The following is a 16,329-nucleotide window of genomic DNA, read 5'->3' on the forward strand; positions in this document are numbered from 1 at the left end:
CTTGCTCTCCACATCACTCTGCTGGGAATCTCTTCCTACCACGCATTGTGTGTTTGCGTATGTGACCCAGCTCTCTAACACACACACACACAGAGGGACAGTCAGACAGTCCTATGCAATGCTGCAAACTCTTCCCACTTTCAGTTCTAGCTCCACCCACCGCCAGCATGAAGTCCCCAAGAGCTTATTTCTGAAGACCTTTTAGCAGAATCCCCCCCCCCCCAAGTCTACCCTATAATAATGTCTACTACCGGTACTTGCCTAAGGCTTAGTTTGCCTGCAACAGCGTGGAGTAGAACTATGCTATTATGCAAGGACTTCTCAGGGTTGCAGCCAATGCAGTATCATAAATGTTTAAGACGAGGGTATTAAGGCTGCAGTCCTCTGCTTACTTACTTGGGAATGCGTCTCAGTGGAACTTCCAAATAAACACATGCTGCGCAACCTAGAAATCAAAGTAAGAAAACGCATCTGTGCCAATATCCTAGCTTTATTCATAAATGCTAAAGAGAATGCCACAATATATCCCACAAATGCATTTAACAATGAGGCAGTTGTCTCAGATATATAGCTTACTTTGGTTTTAAAAATTATGATTGGTGTCTAAAGCTACGAAGGGGTTCAAAAAAATCGACCTATTTCTAAAAAAGTAAATAAGCTTTGTATTCCTAATTGTCTTTTAAATTATCAGATCCATTATTTGAAAGGAGAGCAGCAGTTGCATAGCAGCTGCTTGGAATGACAACTAAGACAATGCCAACTTCTGATGCACAAGACAAGAAAAGGAAGAAAGAAAAACCCCTATGTATTTTAATAACAATTTATAATGAAAACAATATTTATTAATATGCCACAGATGTCACATAAACGTCGTTTCGTTATATAATTTTATTTGGAAGCATAGTTCACCTATGCCAAGGGGAAAGGTTTTGTGGGATGCAGTATTTATATGTTTAATTTCTCTTCTTTCTATGTACCAACTGAAAGCATGACACAATCAAAGCTTTGTTGCAGTCATAAATCCTTGGACTTCGACCATAAAATATTTCCCCAGGAATCGTGTTGTGTGCGTTATCATGTTTCTCCTGCAATGCAATAGGATGCAAAGTTTCAATTCCATCTCAGCATGATAACTACTGAACTAGGAAGAGAAATGACGGTAAATGTCATTCCATCCTCTCAACACTCAGAGATGATTTCATTCCCAAATACCAGGGGAAATTATCACCTTTAGACTTGATTTTGTTCTTCTAGTCTACTATTGTAGAAAATGCTCATATTTTACAGAAACAACTCAATTTTTTTTGTCTGTGAAGTGCTGATGATACCAGTGATGCATTTCTGTTCTGAAATTAGGGTGTTATTGCTATATTCACTTCTTGTCAAGACATTCCATGCTGCAAAAAAACCAAAAGTGGAAATATTGCTACTCTAATTGCTTGTGTATGACCAAGCCTCCAGAAGGTTCTCATGGGGAGCATGGAATTTGGGGAGGGGGAGGTGTCCTTTATGATCGGAAGAAGACTGAATTGTTGAGATCTCTTTTATCTTGGGATCTTCTCCATTTTCTTTTTAACTATTTAGTGGAGTGCCTGCTTGAGAGATTGACGCTTAGTGAAGATGTTCTCAGTTGCTGAACCCCTGACCTTTAAAGAAACATATACCCTTTGAAGGCATTAAGGGGCTACAACATAGCTATGCCCATAGCTTTTAAGGCATTCATACAGATAACCTTTCTCATCACTACCATATTGTCCCCTCCAAAGACTGACTTCCCACAGAGCGGGGCATTCTTAATCATAGCATTTCTAAAAGTCCTGGGGAGCGTTTTTATTTGAAAATACTTTCATTTAACCCCATCCATCCTTCTTTAAGTAAAAGGAAATATATTTATACCTTGTACAAGGAGTGCCAGTACACGGTGGTTTCTTGAACTAATTCCAGCAGAAAGCCCTTTATCATTCCCACATACAAATTGTTGCTGCATTCTGCCACTTCTAGAGTATTCTAAATCATACAGAATAAGAGACAGGCAAGAACTTTATGAATAATGGCTCCTGCAGACAGCTATTATATTTTATTTAAGAGCAAACAAATGGATGTTAAGGCATACAAGCCTTTGCAGCAAGTTAACAGACTCAGTAAGCTGACAAGGAGCGCTGCAGTTAACACTTGTCAAGATCATTATGTCAATTAAGTGGCCGGGCACTCTCTTTGATATTCTATTGACTGCATGAGTTGACACATTTTTTAAAAATCCTGCTTCAAATTGACTTCAGCTTATTAAACACCACATGTCTATGGCGCTTACCAACACATCCTCAGATTTAGATTATGCCCTCCTTTTCTCACTGAACTGTACACGTTAGTAGATCCATCATTCAGACTTCATAGGCTTTTGAAATAGAACTTTGCTTTACAAAAACTATTGGGAGTTCTGCACACTTTGCATATCAGCCATGATCTAGCTGCCACCCAGTGATGAGACACTGGAGGGGGAAATGGTTTTAGAGTTGTTTTACTTCACTTCCTCTTACAAGAGGGCATGCAAATGGGAGATTTAGATGCATCTGAAAATGCACACACACAGTAAAATTTTAGTAGTATCAGCTTCCCTTAAGGGTTTTCATGTAGGAGTTGGATCCTTACGTAGGAGTGGGAGCCTTATCTGACAAGGACTTCTTGGATTCTGCAATAACAAACATTTTAAAATGGGGAGAGGGGCAGAAGGATAATGATAAGATTGATGTGTTGGTGGCAGAAACAGGAATGCTGGGGAAATGTCCTGTTCATGTCAACAGGGTCAAGACCACTGCCAGCTGGATAAGAGCTGCATAACTTTCCAAGTGTTCTGCAGAAATGTAAACTATTGCTGGCAATAAATAAAGCCTTGAAGACTAGGTAGCCATGGAGGTCCCAATAAACAGCTACATTTTGGGTTTGTTTGTTTTTAAGGGTGAAGACCAGCTATTAACTATGTGCCTTTGTGCTGGGTGGTCCTCCTAAGAAGTGAAGGGTTAAGTAGAATGTCTTCTGCATCCTTAAATCAGGCATCTCTCTTCCTGCAGATTCACACTGATGACCTTTCTCCAGTAGGCTTCGTGTATCTCCATCTTTCGACCTATCCCCAAGTTCTAGACAAACCTCATGCCAGCTTGAGGTTTGGCAGTGATGAAATGTCACGCTAAGCCAAAATGTATGGTTTGCTTAATGATACTGTGCATAAGCTGGATGCTAGTGCATGATGTTCAAGCTCTCAAGCTTCACTTTCCCCTTAGCCAAACACAGAAACAAACCTAGGAATGGCTGGCTTGGTGTTACATCTTAATTGACAGCCCGTTTGTTTCTTTCCGAACCACAGTCTGAATCCAAGTTTTGTTTTTGATTTACTGACCATCGTTTGTCTAGGAGAAACAAACCATGAGTGCTGCTTTGGATATAACACTAAGCTAGCTGCTCTGCACCTTGTTTCCCGGTTTGACTGAAGGAAGAGGAAGGCAGGGGTGCTCTGGTTTGCATGCCTAAACAAACCACAGTTTGTGACTTGGCTGAATGCTTGCTCCATGTACGTGGGAAAGATCATGCCTCCAATTTGCTGCAATTTAGCCTCGCCTTTTCACTCACCTTTTCTGTTTGTGGCCGCATCGTCTCTACCAGCAGTTTATCTTCTTTCAGCTTTGGTATAAAACCGCTTTCTTGCACAACCATTGTTTCTCCTACAAGAACTCTACTCTCACCCCTTGCACACCTGCTTATACTTGAACCCTCTTAGCCTATCCTACAAACTCTGAACACCTGCTTGCCACTGTGTGGCAAATTGATCCACCTGTATGCTCCTTCACACACCCTGCTGAATTCCCACATACCTTTATCACTATTATTTGGCAATGCCTGTAAGCCAGAAGACACCCATGTGATCTATATATGATTCCAGACACACATACAGAGAAGATAAATTTAATATAGATCTCTAATTCTCCATGTCTGAGGACATTTAAAGTTACAGCCTAGCTATTAAGGGGGCTGGGGCAGCTCATTATGTCAAAAAATACAAGAACACCTAAATGCAAAGAATCTGGTTTCAGTTCTCACAATTTTGATGCTTCCTTCCTTCAGTTAAGAAGGAGGATATCTTCCCTGTTTCCTATCCTGTCTTACACTACATATTCACTTGAACAGAAATCCTTCCATGTACATATTTCCTATAGCTCCAAATATAACAAGAACTTTCTTAGATCTTGGAGGCACTTAAGCACCACTGATGCTGTAAGTTACAATTCGCATTAGAAAATATCTCATATTAATCTACATCAGAAATTAAATGTTAGCATTCCTTTTCAACTTGCCCTTGTTAAAATCCTGTGTCAATGGAAGTCAATCATTCTATAGCACTCCTCCCGGGCTATTAAAATACCTGTCAATATGAATTGTAATTGGAGATGGCTAGTTTTGTATGATCTTGCTGTATCGTACCAAGAGTTAACCTTTTCTCAAAAACAAACAAACAAACAAACACTTAGAATGTGGGGGGGGGGAACCTTACAAAACTGTTGAAGAAAATTCAGTTTGTGTTCAGGAAATTACATATGTTAGATCAAGGCCATGTAAAAGTAAATGCATTTGCCTTTCATCCTGAAATTACATATAAATGAACAAGTGTGCCATGTGTTTTTTTAATTGTTGTTTGCATTAATTTCTGCATTAAAATGAACAGGAGGTAACAAACGCATCAAGAAATCTGAAACTGAAAGAGATATAAGACTGCAACAGGATAGATTGTAGAACTGAAATGAATTTAGTTCAGATGTAGAGTTGCAATTTTGAAGCGATAGTTTGAATTAAAAAAAAAATCAGAAAAATGAACTAGAAATTTGAAAATCTAAAATTCACCACGTCAGAATGAGTTCATACGATGTTTATGTTCAGAACTGATGCTTTGGAAGTTAGCAGATTTGTCAGATTCAAATTTTTACTTCAGCAGAGCTAGTAATGGTTCAGACATTATGGGCTAAAGACATGCAAACTGCATAGGGTACAGCCATAGCATCAATATTTTGGTTAAATTGCATTGTAAAGTTGAATTAAATATAATACTTTTTATTTGTGGGTAATAAATAAGCACATCTTGATAAGCTTTGCTCGCCCTCTCTTCTAACCAGCTCCCTGAAGAAAAGGTTTGAGTCCCATTTCTCTTTGGGAGCCATCCCTGATGGGAACTGTTGCTGCAGTAAACCAGTGTGCATATAAACATATCACAACATTGCATAATCCAATATCTTCTATATGCTTCCTCTTTCCTGTAATCATGGGTATCATTTCATATTCCAGGAGTATAAAATGTTTTAAGAGTAGTAAGATTCTCAGCAAAATCGAAAGTCATGGGATTCTATAACTGTAGTCGAGGGGATCCCAAGGGTCATTTAATCCAACCTCCTGCAGTGCAGGAAAGTCCTAGTTTTAGAGATAATCAATATTAAAGGGGTGGGGGCAACTGTTGTAGTTACTCCTTTATACCCCATAACTACAGCAATGTTATCAACAAGGGTCAATGTTCATACCTACTGAATATATCTGTTTCATCATTTAAAACGAACGTCACTAAGCAAACAGTACATTGGCCAGAAACATAGGCATCCCTCACAAATAATCACATGTGCTCCAATATGTCTCCCCTCCCTAAATGTGCCCCTGCTGGTGCACATGCACATGTACATACATAACTTGATTTCACATCATTTCAGCGCTAAGTTGAGGGTTTAAAGCTGAACAAGTGTACCAAGTCAACTAAAGAGCACTGCATTGTACTCACGGCTTTTCCCTACTAGGTCCAAGATACTGGATTCCACATAAAAAGCCCATGACAAAAATATCATAGGAAAATGCTTCTCCCATATAACATATCCCCTTGGGATGTGTTCTGGAGAACAATTCTTTCAGGTGTGTCTAGTGTCAGAAGTGAAGTTCTCTTCAACACAGATAGAGTATTTTCAATTATTTCTCTGATATCCCCATGGAACAAGCTCTCAAGAAAGCTTGTGTATGTTCTCGGAGTGTGTTGCATTCCAGCTCTTTGTTGCTCTTAACAGTTTCCATTAAAAAAAAAACCCACCATGTTTTAACTGTATTTTATTGTTATCAATTGTATTATATTGTTTTACAATACGACTTTATTATTGTTGTATGCCGCACACTGAAGGCTGTGTTTGGTGGAAATGAGACGTATAGAGTTTGATGTATGAATGAAATATCTGTCCGTGGCATGTGATGATTGGTTTACATCGGGGTGTCAAACTTCCAAGAGACAGCGATCTACTCCCACTATAAATAAACTGGCAAACCCATTGGATTGACCACCGTTGTTGAGAGCTTTTTGGGGGGAGGATGACCAGAGTTGTTGACCTTTTCTTTTTTCTTTTTTGGTCGATCAATCACCATCGTGCAATCAACCAGGATCAACCAGGGACATCTCACGATCGACCAGTACATCAAAATCAACCAGTTCGACAGGCCTGGTTTACATGAACAGACTCCCAAAAAAGTGAGAACAGGATTGCAGACTTGGTCAAACATGCATGAACTATTCCCTAGTCTTAAAATGCACACTCTATCAGGGTGAGCAGGATGTCTGGTTCTAGGTGAGAAGACAACACCCTTCTGTTCAGGCTCCTGCCTTTAGTTCTGTCTCCTTCCACAGCTGATCAAAGCCCTTCCCAGCCTCCACAGGAAGATGTCTGCCAAGGTGGATTGGCATACCTGCTCCCCCTTCCCAAGTGGCTGAAGTTGGGGCAGAGATGGGAGAGATGCTGTTCCTACAAACCAGGCTTCCAGCATTTCTTAATAGCTGGTCTTTCACACATTTCTGGCCACGCATTAAGTAGAAATCACCTAAGTGGGGAGCTGCCTGAATTTCAGGCTCTGGATTGTTTCCCTTAAATGTCACATATAAACACATATTACATCTAGTGGCTCAAAGATTCTGTTTCAATGAGTGAGGAAAATATATTTTTCTTCCAGGGGAAATTGCCAAAAAAACCCTCACTCTTACTAAACCATTCCTCTTAAAACCTAACAGATTGATAACCTCATAAGAATGTATCCTGAAAATTTCTAATTTCAATTCCCGCCCCACCCCTCCCACAGAGTGGTAGCATTTGAGTGGCAGTCACCATATGACTAAGGGTTATAACCAATAGCGGCTTCTGTGCACAGAAGGGAGGTGAATTTCACCAATTTCCCTTCCCTGTGCCCTTTCCCAAAATCAGCCATAGGAAGTTGGGGGTTCCTCTGGTATAGTAGAGCAGGGGGAGGGGCCGCATGGCATGGGGAGGGGCTGAATGGGAAAGGGGTAATGCCTCCCTCCCTTTCATTCACAGAAGCCTTTGATGGAACAAATTACTTTTTGTGATTGAAATTACACCTTTGGCCACATTCCTGAGCTGCAGACAGCTCAGTCCTCAGAATGATTTATTCAACATGTGTCCAATCTGCAGGTCAACCCATTATCAGGAGGCATTAAGACTGAGGTGGTCCAAATGAGGTAGCTGATCTCAATCACTTATTTTTAAAAGTGTAAAGGCCATAGCACCTGCTGGCAGGTAAGATGTAGATTTCACCAAACAAGCACCTCATTCTCCACAGCCCATTTTTTTTGCTGAACTTTTTAAAAGAATTACCGTAGATTATGAGAAAAATTAATGTAGGTTTTGCTAGAAGCCAAGTTAAAGGTCAACTTTAACTAAAGTTTCATTTGCTAACTCCAAAACATTAATAATTATGAATAGTGATATGTGTTGTTGTTGTTTTTAGGTGGGAAATAGATTTAAAGGGTTGCATTAAAGTTGTATTCCTCTAAAGGTTCTCTGATCAAGCAGAGTTAGTGGAAAGGGGGCTATTTTCCCTGAATCCCCCTTCCCTCTGCAGCTTCCTATGACCATCCCAAATATGTTCAAGGGGATTGGGAGACCCTTCAGTACAGTGTGGTAGGTGGGGATTGTGGAATTTCCATAATTCCATAATTTCCACACACACACCCCCTTTAGCTCATCAAATTCTCCACTGGATCAAAGAGTTCTCCATCAGTGGATGGGGACAATTGGATACAACCCATAGACATATTTTAAAGACAAATACATATTCATATGAGGAAGATTGCGGGTACAATAAGACTAGGTAGGAAGTATAGACTCAGCATACCGAACCACATGCTGGAACCTCTCAAAGGAATCAGGGTTCACTCTACAGAGCCAGGTTTCTGATTAAGTTGCAAGGAAACCTGTTCTGCGTGTGGGTACTAACTCTTTGTTACCCCAATCCAGTTATAAAAGCACCTGGGAACTAGAGAGAAAAGGAAAGAAAAGTAGAAGATCAACAGAAGTAGAAGAAGGCAAACCGAAGGAGAGATAAAGGGGACCGAGCACTAGAGCAGGCATCCCCAAACTCAGCCCTCCAGATGTTTTGGGACTACAATTCCCATCATCCCTGACCACTGGTCCTGTTAGATAGGGATGATGGGAGTTGTAGTCCCAAAACATCTGGAGGGCCGAGTTGGGGGATGCCTGCACTAGAAGAAGAGTGTGGACTTGATATCCCACCTTTCACTCTCCTTAAGGAGTCTCAAAGTGGCTAACAATCTACAACAAACACTCTGAGGTTAAGTGAGGCTGAGAGACTTCAGAGAAGTGTGACTAGCCCAAGGTCACCCAGCAGCTGCATGTGGAGGAGCGGGGAAGCAAACCCAGTTCACCAGATTATGAGTCCACCGCTCTTAACCACTACACCACACTAGAGGCATGGTAATCGGTCCTTTCTAGGAAAGGAACAGGGTATGGCATATATTTTGCATGAAAAAGGTCCCAAAATCAGTCCCTGCTATCTCCTGATCTGACTTGATATAAGGTCACCTTCTATGATCCTAATAACTTTTCTTCAAAATGATGGCATTTTGTAGGTTACTCTTTTTCCTTATGTAGTCATGCCTCCAATATTAGCTGAGGCTAGAATAAGTTATCTGGCTTTGGGGGATTAATGTTTGGCACGGACACCAGATGCAGCTATACTGTGTAACCTGGAAGGCAGAGAGGAGCTGCATGTGCACGATTTTGTTGTACTCATTTCTTTGCAATGAGGAGAATAGGGACAGAGACCAAAAAAACAAACAAACAAACAAAAACCTTCCTAAGTGATCTTTTCATGTTTTGGAAGCTTTCCCAAATGACCATTTAAGTTTGCTCATTAGGCTCCCAAGTTCCAAAAGCCTTAGTTTAGAAAAAAAAAGGGCAGAGTGGCCTAATAAGACTTTCCATTCTACTGCAGATGTAATATTTATGAAATGGTTATAATGCACCTGCAGCTGTTTTGTGGGCAACAGGCTAAAATGGAGGAAAATTAACAAGCCAAAAGGTAAAGCTTTTCTATTGCCTTCTTAAAAAAATAAAATAAAAACACCTGTGGCTCATTTTTGGGAAAGGAGATGAGGTGGATGTAGGTGCTCCTCTGCAGATAACTGTGTCCAGTTCATTGACAACATATTCCTTTTACCATGCCAAAGATGTGAACATCCTTAGTCAATGCAGTTCTGGTATAGTGCTTAGCTGCATTATCCTTTATTGTGTTGGCATAATTCGCTTGCGCTCCAATCAAAATATGAAAATCATATGAGAAAAACAAATTAATATTAGTTTTTTTCAAAAGAAGTGTATTTTGCTTGAAGCACAAGTTATATTGAGTTATATTGATGAGAAGGAAAAAAATTCTAATCTTTATACACAGATTTTAAAGAATACACGATCAAGAACTATGAATAAACTAAAAAAGGGGGGAGGATTCCCGATGCCTTATTTTCATCTGGATTCACATGGGGTTTATATTTAAAGAGGTAATTGCCAAAATGCCAAAAAAGAGAGAGAAAAGATGAGTCCAAATATTAATGCAATATCTCCACTAAATACTGCTTATGGATTATGTCAAATTACCTGTCTTGAGGCCAGCTATTTAAAATAGAATATCTCACATTTGGACAAACTGTTTATAGGTTTATTTGCTTTCTTAAGATAAGAGACCATTGTTATTAAAATAATAAAAACCAGGGTGTGACCCAAAGTAAATCAAGTCTTATTGGAAGAGAACATACTTCTGTTTACGTCCTATTGGGTGCTGATATACTCAAAATACAATTTCAACCATCCATATACAAAACCATAATACTCAGGCATCTCTTGCACAGTACTGGAAAACTGTACTTACATCATGGCAATGATTCTACGTTGAAGACATCTTAGTAGCTTAGGGGAAATTAAAAGTGCCTAATGTGGAAATAATGTAAATGCTTCTAAAACATTAAGGTTTCCTTTGCAGTTATCATTTCGCACGCATTCTTTACATGACTATGACAGTTGAAATGATGCCATCACAGAATTTTTTGCATGAAACAGTATGCTCAACTAATCAACAAGAGCGGGGGAAAATTAAGTTCATAGTATTCTAATCACTGTAGTTAACATTTAGTCATCCCTCCTCCCCCCAAAAAACCTGCTTTACATGAATGAAATCCTCTGTAAGACATCATTTTTGGTAATGCAGTTCTTTCTAATCATTCAGAATATTATCCTAAAAAGTAATCAAAATTATCATTTAAAAAACATATTTGGCTAGAAATGTTCCCACTCCAATAAGCTTTGGTCATCCCTCCAGAAGGCAGTCTTGCTATATTACGCCACTCCTATTCTCACTTCACTATGCCTTGCACTATGAAGTAAACAATATCACTTGGCCCAAGGCAGATGTGGATCGACAGAGCCCAAGTAATTATAAACAGTGGAACAGATCTGTTGGTTCTGAGGTTTACTATTTGCTGTGCTGTATGGTAGAGAACTGGCCAGCTTCCTAGAGCATACATTTCCCATATCACATCTTTACGGTTTCGTATTTTATATGAAAATTTGTATTTGCCTACTACTAAAAAAAAAGTACACGCACCAAGGAGACAGACTGACTTATCTCCTGCTTTCAGTGAAGTGGCTCATAGATTTCCAAGCTCATCGTATCTTACAATATTTCATACTAATAGCATCTATATAAGCCATGGTAGTTAAATAGCATCTCCATGTTCAGAAGCAGTGTAATTTTGCACACATAAATGTGGAAGAAAACTACAGGACATGGCTATCACTTTCATACCCTGCTTTGGTTCCTGAAATATCTGGCTGGACACTATTCGAAAGAAAATGTTGGACTAGAAGGGTTTTGATTTGCTCCTGCAAGACCACTCATCTGTTCTCACATGGTGCAGAAACCATCTATAGTCCAGGTCACCTACTCTTCGGGCATAATGTCAGACAAAAAAATTATTGAATTGTGCTCCTTCTCTGGAAAGTAAGTCCAAACAGGATTCCTCTTAAACCCATAGTTTCAATCTAAAACAATGAAAAATATGTCTGAATATTATGTAGTTATTTTGCTTCTGCCCTCTCATTCTTTGCATTAATAAGAAAAGGGGGGAAATCAAACTGTGTTACCTATCTAGACTTACTGATACTCAAGGGACATTTGACTCATTTAGCAAACTCCCAGAAAGTTCAGTTCTTGATCCAATGAAAAAAAACCCTGCTGAAATTACATTTCACATTGTTTAAGTAATTTTTTTGTCCATTGTAGTGGACCTAGGTGTGCATAAAATATGACAACTAACCTATTGCAAAGTCAGATAACCTTGTCACATATTATTAGCTCCTAGACTTTATGGCATTTTCTGGCACTTCGATGCCCATAGCAAATTTCCAAACCTAGACTGCTCAGGTCACATTCTAGAACTATGACAGACACCCTTCTCCTTTTATATTAACTAAGCTGTTCTCATTGTTCCCGGTTAACACAAGGACCTGTCTCCTTCCTTTTAGTATAATTGCCCATTTTGGAAGGGATGGGTAAGAACAACATATGGTAGCCTCTGTCTCCTTGACAATCATGGTTGATAGTTTAAAAGATCTAAAACTCATTCTCTACACAATTTATAGTAAATAATGTATAAACTAGCCAGTCCTCCAAAAATGGATACATCCTTATGCCTGGGCAAATGGAAATGTGTTAATGCGTTATCTGAAAACAATGTATTTGGTGATGTGAGACAAGTAATTATTTGTCCCAGTTGGCTACTCTGGAATTACCCAGTCAAATCCCAATGTCTCTTCCACATGCAATTTTCTGATCTGTTTTATATCCTTTCACCTGAATCATATCTGCAGATACCCAAGGTTTAGGACTGCTCTGTTATGTGCAAACACTAAAATTCTTGTGTGAGCAAACACGCTCACAAGCCTTCATATTGCAGAAGGCAGGGTTACTATCACATATAGAGAGTAAGCCCCATTTAATTAGCTAACACTTTATTTCAAGTAAACACCCATCAGGCTTCCAAACTTGATTTAGACAGGTAACGCTTATTTATGTCACTTAAGCCAGATTTAGTCAACAAGGATAACACACATACACAAATTAAGATGCACATTAGCACTGGTTCACAGTACTGAAATGTTTAACATGTAGAATAAACATTTATAATACTTTAGGTAGAAAATACAGAACAAAAATGTTTTTACATGAAACAGACTAGCCTATTTATACAACAGAAATACTTCAGATGCATGCACCAGATTTATGAAATGATACTCTAGCAATATGCACACATGTCATTATGTTGACCCTCCATGCAAATCTACAATTTGCATTTTGTTTAATCCATAAATACCACCAGAGGTTTGCCGCTGTTACCTTCTGCGAATACCAGAAGCAATGATTTTGAATGACAGAAATTGAATAAACTTCAAAGTCTTACACAATCATAGCATGACAGCACAATAGTGCATGATAGTGCAATTGACACATATAGAATCGCCTATATTAACAAAATTATTTAACATGGCTATTCCAGAAAATATTGGTTAGCAAAATTTGGGGGGAAACAAACCGTGTTAATATAGGTTTGCACAACATAAAATAACCCATACGGAGCAACAACTTTCCATGACAACTTCAAAATATCTTTCGTTTAAGTTATCCCACACACTCTCCCCAACCACTGAAAATATTTGTTAAAAATATACTGTCTTAATACTGCCTAGCATAATAACATAAATGGAATTGGGAATGATGATTCACCACAACCCGCAGACCGCTTTTACCTTTGCAATCTTTTTCTTTTTTCCCCCCAGTAGCCATAGCCAATCATTGCTCTCCTCTTCCATTGTGCTTCTTTATAGCAGAGTGAGTTGCTTCTTCATTAAGTAGTGTTACAAATAGAACACACCCGAACTCCCAAGTGGAGCATGCTCTAAAGACGCTAATGCTACAGTTCTCAAGGTAACCAGGCTCAGTTGGAAACTGAGAGCAAAGTCAATGTAAGATTAGTTATTTGCAAGCCTTAATTGCACATTGCAGCTTGCCTCAATCCATGATGAACTCTCTTAAGAAGAACGGTATTCGGTTAAATTTTTAAGCAACGCAGATTAAAAAAAGCAAAACAAACACAAAACACAAATTTTACCATTCTTATACTTAAAGCAACATATAATTTTAAACTTTTTTTAAAAAAAAATGTACAGCACAACAGGCAAGCCAATCCAATTAGTCATAAAACAATATAGTTCTCTTGTTGCCTTACACAATATGGACAATTGTAACACAGCAGCAGAAAAGGAGAAAGCATACAGTTCAGAAAAATGTTTCTGGCTCACAGAGTTCTGGATAAAATGTTACTTTTCACAAAAAAGAAGAAGAAAAAGAAGAAGTTGTTCTCAACACGAACCTGGTTGTACAACAGAATGGTGAAATGAACCCATGCTTTGTTTATCCCCAAGAAAACAAAGCATCTGGAGGATACAAATGTTCAGATAAAAGTGTAACATAATAGCAATGAAGTAACTGCAAGCAATGAACACTGCAGAGTTTCAGACAGCTGACTTTTAATTTCAGATACAGCAAGCTGCAAAGCTATTTCTTCCATGGCATCATATGGATGCTAACCCAAATGTACTACTACTTCCAACCAAATCAAAACACAGCAGCTAAGCATTAGGAATACAGTACCTGAAAACAATACAAGATGCTTTACTGTCTTTCTGACAATTTTAAGAAAGTTTTATGCTTTATCTCTCTCTCCACACACACACACACACACACACACGTTCTTTTACACACTATCTGGAAACCACTGGTGCTAAGTAAATATTCAGATAATCATAATGGCAAAAGACAGCTGAAATTACCATGCTTCTCCAACTCCATTGTCAAATCAAAGCATCTTTCTGAAGTTTTCCTATCATCTGGGATCTAATCTCTGGCGTCAGGGTGGGATATCTTGAACTGTCATTTTGAGAATTGCTCCCACGTTGCCAACGCGTTCTGAATCTTATCAGGCAAGCAATGCTTTCAACAGATTTCAAGCCACCTACCCAAACCTGTACAATTTCCCCCATCACTAGCAATTCTGCCAGTCACTTCCAACCTTACTCCTAAATTATCCGCCATCTGTTATTTAGTGCGCAAGTGGAAAGGGAGAGATGAAGCACGTTAATAACAACATGCGAGACGTGTGTCTGTGCGGCATGCATATTTGGCAGAGGGGATCGTGGCTCAGTGGGGAAACTTTCTCAGCGCCTGCCTGTATTTATTCTCCCCGGGGAAACCCAGCCCACCTTTTCAAAACACACACACACACAACAGATACAAGGTTGATGTTGACACCCCGCCACCCACAAGCCCCCTGAGTGGAAAAGGCATCTTCCGGAGCCTCGTGTCGACCTGTGCAGAAAGAACTCCCTGCGAGCAAATGCTCAGCCCCGGCCACCATTCGCTACCACCTCGGATCCCTCCGAAAGCATGCGCGACAAAACACGCGTCAGAAGCCCCTGACTCGCTCCACACAACCATCTGGCCGCGCGCTAGACCCACCCTGCCTGCCTGCCTGCCTGCGCTGATCGATCGCAGACGCGCGAGAGGCTTCGGCGACGGGACAAGGAAGACAAGAGGCGGGTGCGAAGGCAACGAAAACACGCGCACACGTCCACACGTAGGCGGGTGGGGGGGGGAGAGAAGGTTAGCGGGTAGGGGGAGGTCGCTTGGCGTTTACCTGCAATGGACACGACACCGGCTGCGGGGGGCTCCGGCTTCTTGGCGGAGTTTGCTCGGGCTGCAGAGCAGGGCGCTGCTACAGCGCAACGCCTGCTTTCCTGGAAGGCATGGTCTACTCCTCCTCCTCCTCCTTCTCTTCTTCCTCCTCCTCCTCTTCCTCGCTCCCGGGGCGGCGAGTCCTCCGCTCGCGCCTCTCTCTCACTCACTCACTCACTTCCCCGGCTGCATGGCTCCTCCACGCCCCGCGCCCCTTCCGCCTCCCCTCGGAACTTCGCCTTTATTGTCTCGGCCGCTCGGCTCCCTCACGCCCCGCCGTGTCGCCCGCCTTCTCCCGCTCTGCTGCCTCCGTTCCCCCTTTCCCCTCAGACTGAGCCGCCTTCCCTTCCTTCCCCTCACGAATCCTGTCCTCCTCCTGCCGCCGCCGCCGCCGCCTCCGGTCGCTTTCTCCTCACGCCGTGTCGGCCGCCTCTATTTCTGTCCGTCTCCCACCCCTCCCCTCGCGCGCTGCCGCCTCAGCCTGTGGCCCAACCCTTCGGCGGCTGGCGGGCTCTGCGTCCTCCGCCCTGCTGCTGCTGCTGCTGCCGCCCCGTCGTCCTCCCCTCCGTTCAACTAGCACTGGCTGCTGCCGCCCGCGAGCCTCGCTGCTGCCGCCTCCCCTTCTTCTTCTTCTTCCCCCTCAGCCTCGCCTCTCCCCGCCCACGCGGCCCACCGGAGACAACGTGCCAGGCGCTCGCCCTCCTCGCCGGCTCGGCTCTTAGCGCCTGTCGCGCTACCGCTCATTCTGCTCGCGCAGACCCGCCGGCGGCGGCGGCGGCAACAGCAGCGGGAGAGCTGCTGGCTCTGCCGCCGTCTTTATCACGGGGCGGCGGCGGCGGCGGCTGCCTGCTGGCCTCTCCCCTCCTGCTCCCTAACTCCACGAGCAGAGAGAGGCGCGCACGGCACGGCGGGCTCCTGGCTGCCTCATAAATGTGTGGTGTGTGTGTGTGTGTGTTTTTGCCGGCACGTTGTGTCATCCATTCGCCATGCGCCCCCCCCCCACAAGCGCGCGCGCCCGCCCATCCTCAGCCTGTGTAGCTGTGAGACACAAAAGCACACGAACAGCGCTAACAAGGAGGAGAAGCTTCATTAATCTCTGGCAATTTTTTCCCCATCCTCCAAATATGCCCCCAACAATTCAAATGTAGAGTTGTTGTTATGTATTGCGGT

General features: G+C 41.7%; 1 protein-coding gene across 8 annotated transcripts in view; it reads right to left on the reverse strand.

Annotated features, from left to right (window-relative positions):
- ARPP21 (cAMP regulated phosphoprotein 21) overlaps positions 1–15,253 on the reverse strand; it is a 160,868-nt gene extending 145,615 nt beyond the window's left edge. For 3 of the 8 annotated variants that reach the window (XM_033165981.1, XM_033165976.1, XM_033165968.1), the window contains exon 1: positions 14,259–14,353. The gene's annotated coding sequence lies outside the window, so the exon portion shown is untranslated. Of the gene's footprint in view, positions 1–13,175; positions 13,396–14,258; positions 14,355–15,121 lie in introns of those variants that run through there. The other 5 variants (XM_033165978.1, XM_033165977.1, XM_033165972.1 and 2 more) reach the window with 4 other exon arrangements.
- Between the last annotated feature and the right edge of the window lie 1,076 nt (positions 15,254–16,329).

This window comes from Lacerta agilis, chromosome 12, assembly GCF_009819535.1.
Source record: "Lacerta agilis isolate rLacAgi1 chromosome 12, rLacAgi1.pri, whole genome shotgun sequence".
Taxonomy (NCBI): Eukaryota; Metazoa; Chordata; class Lepidosauria; order Squamata; family Lacertidae; genus Lacerta; species Lacerta agilis.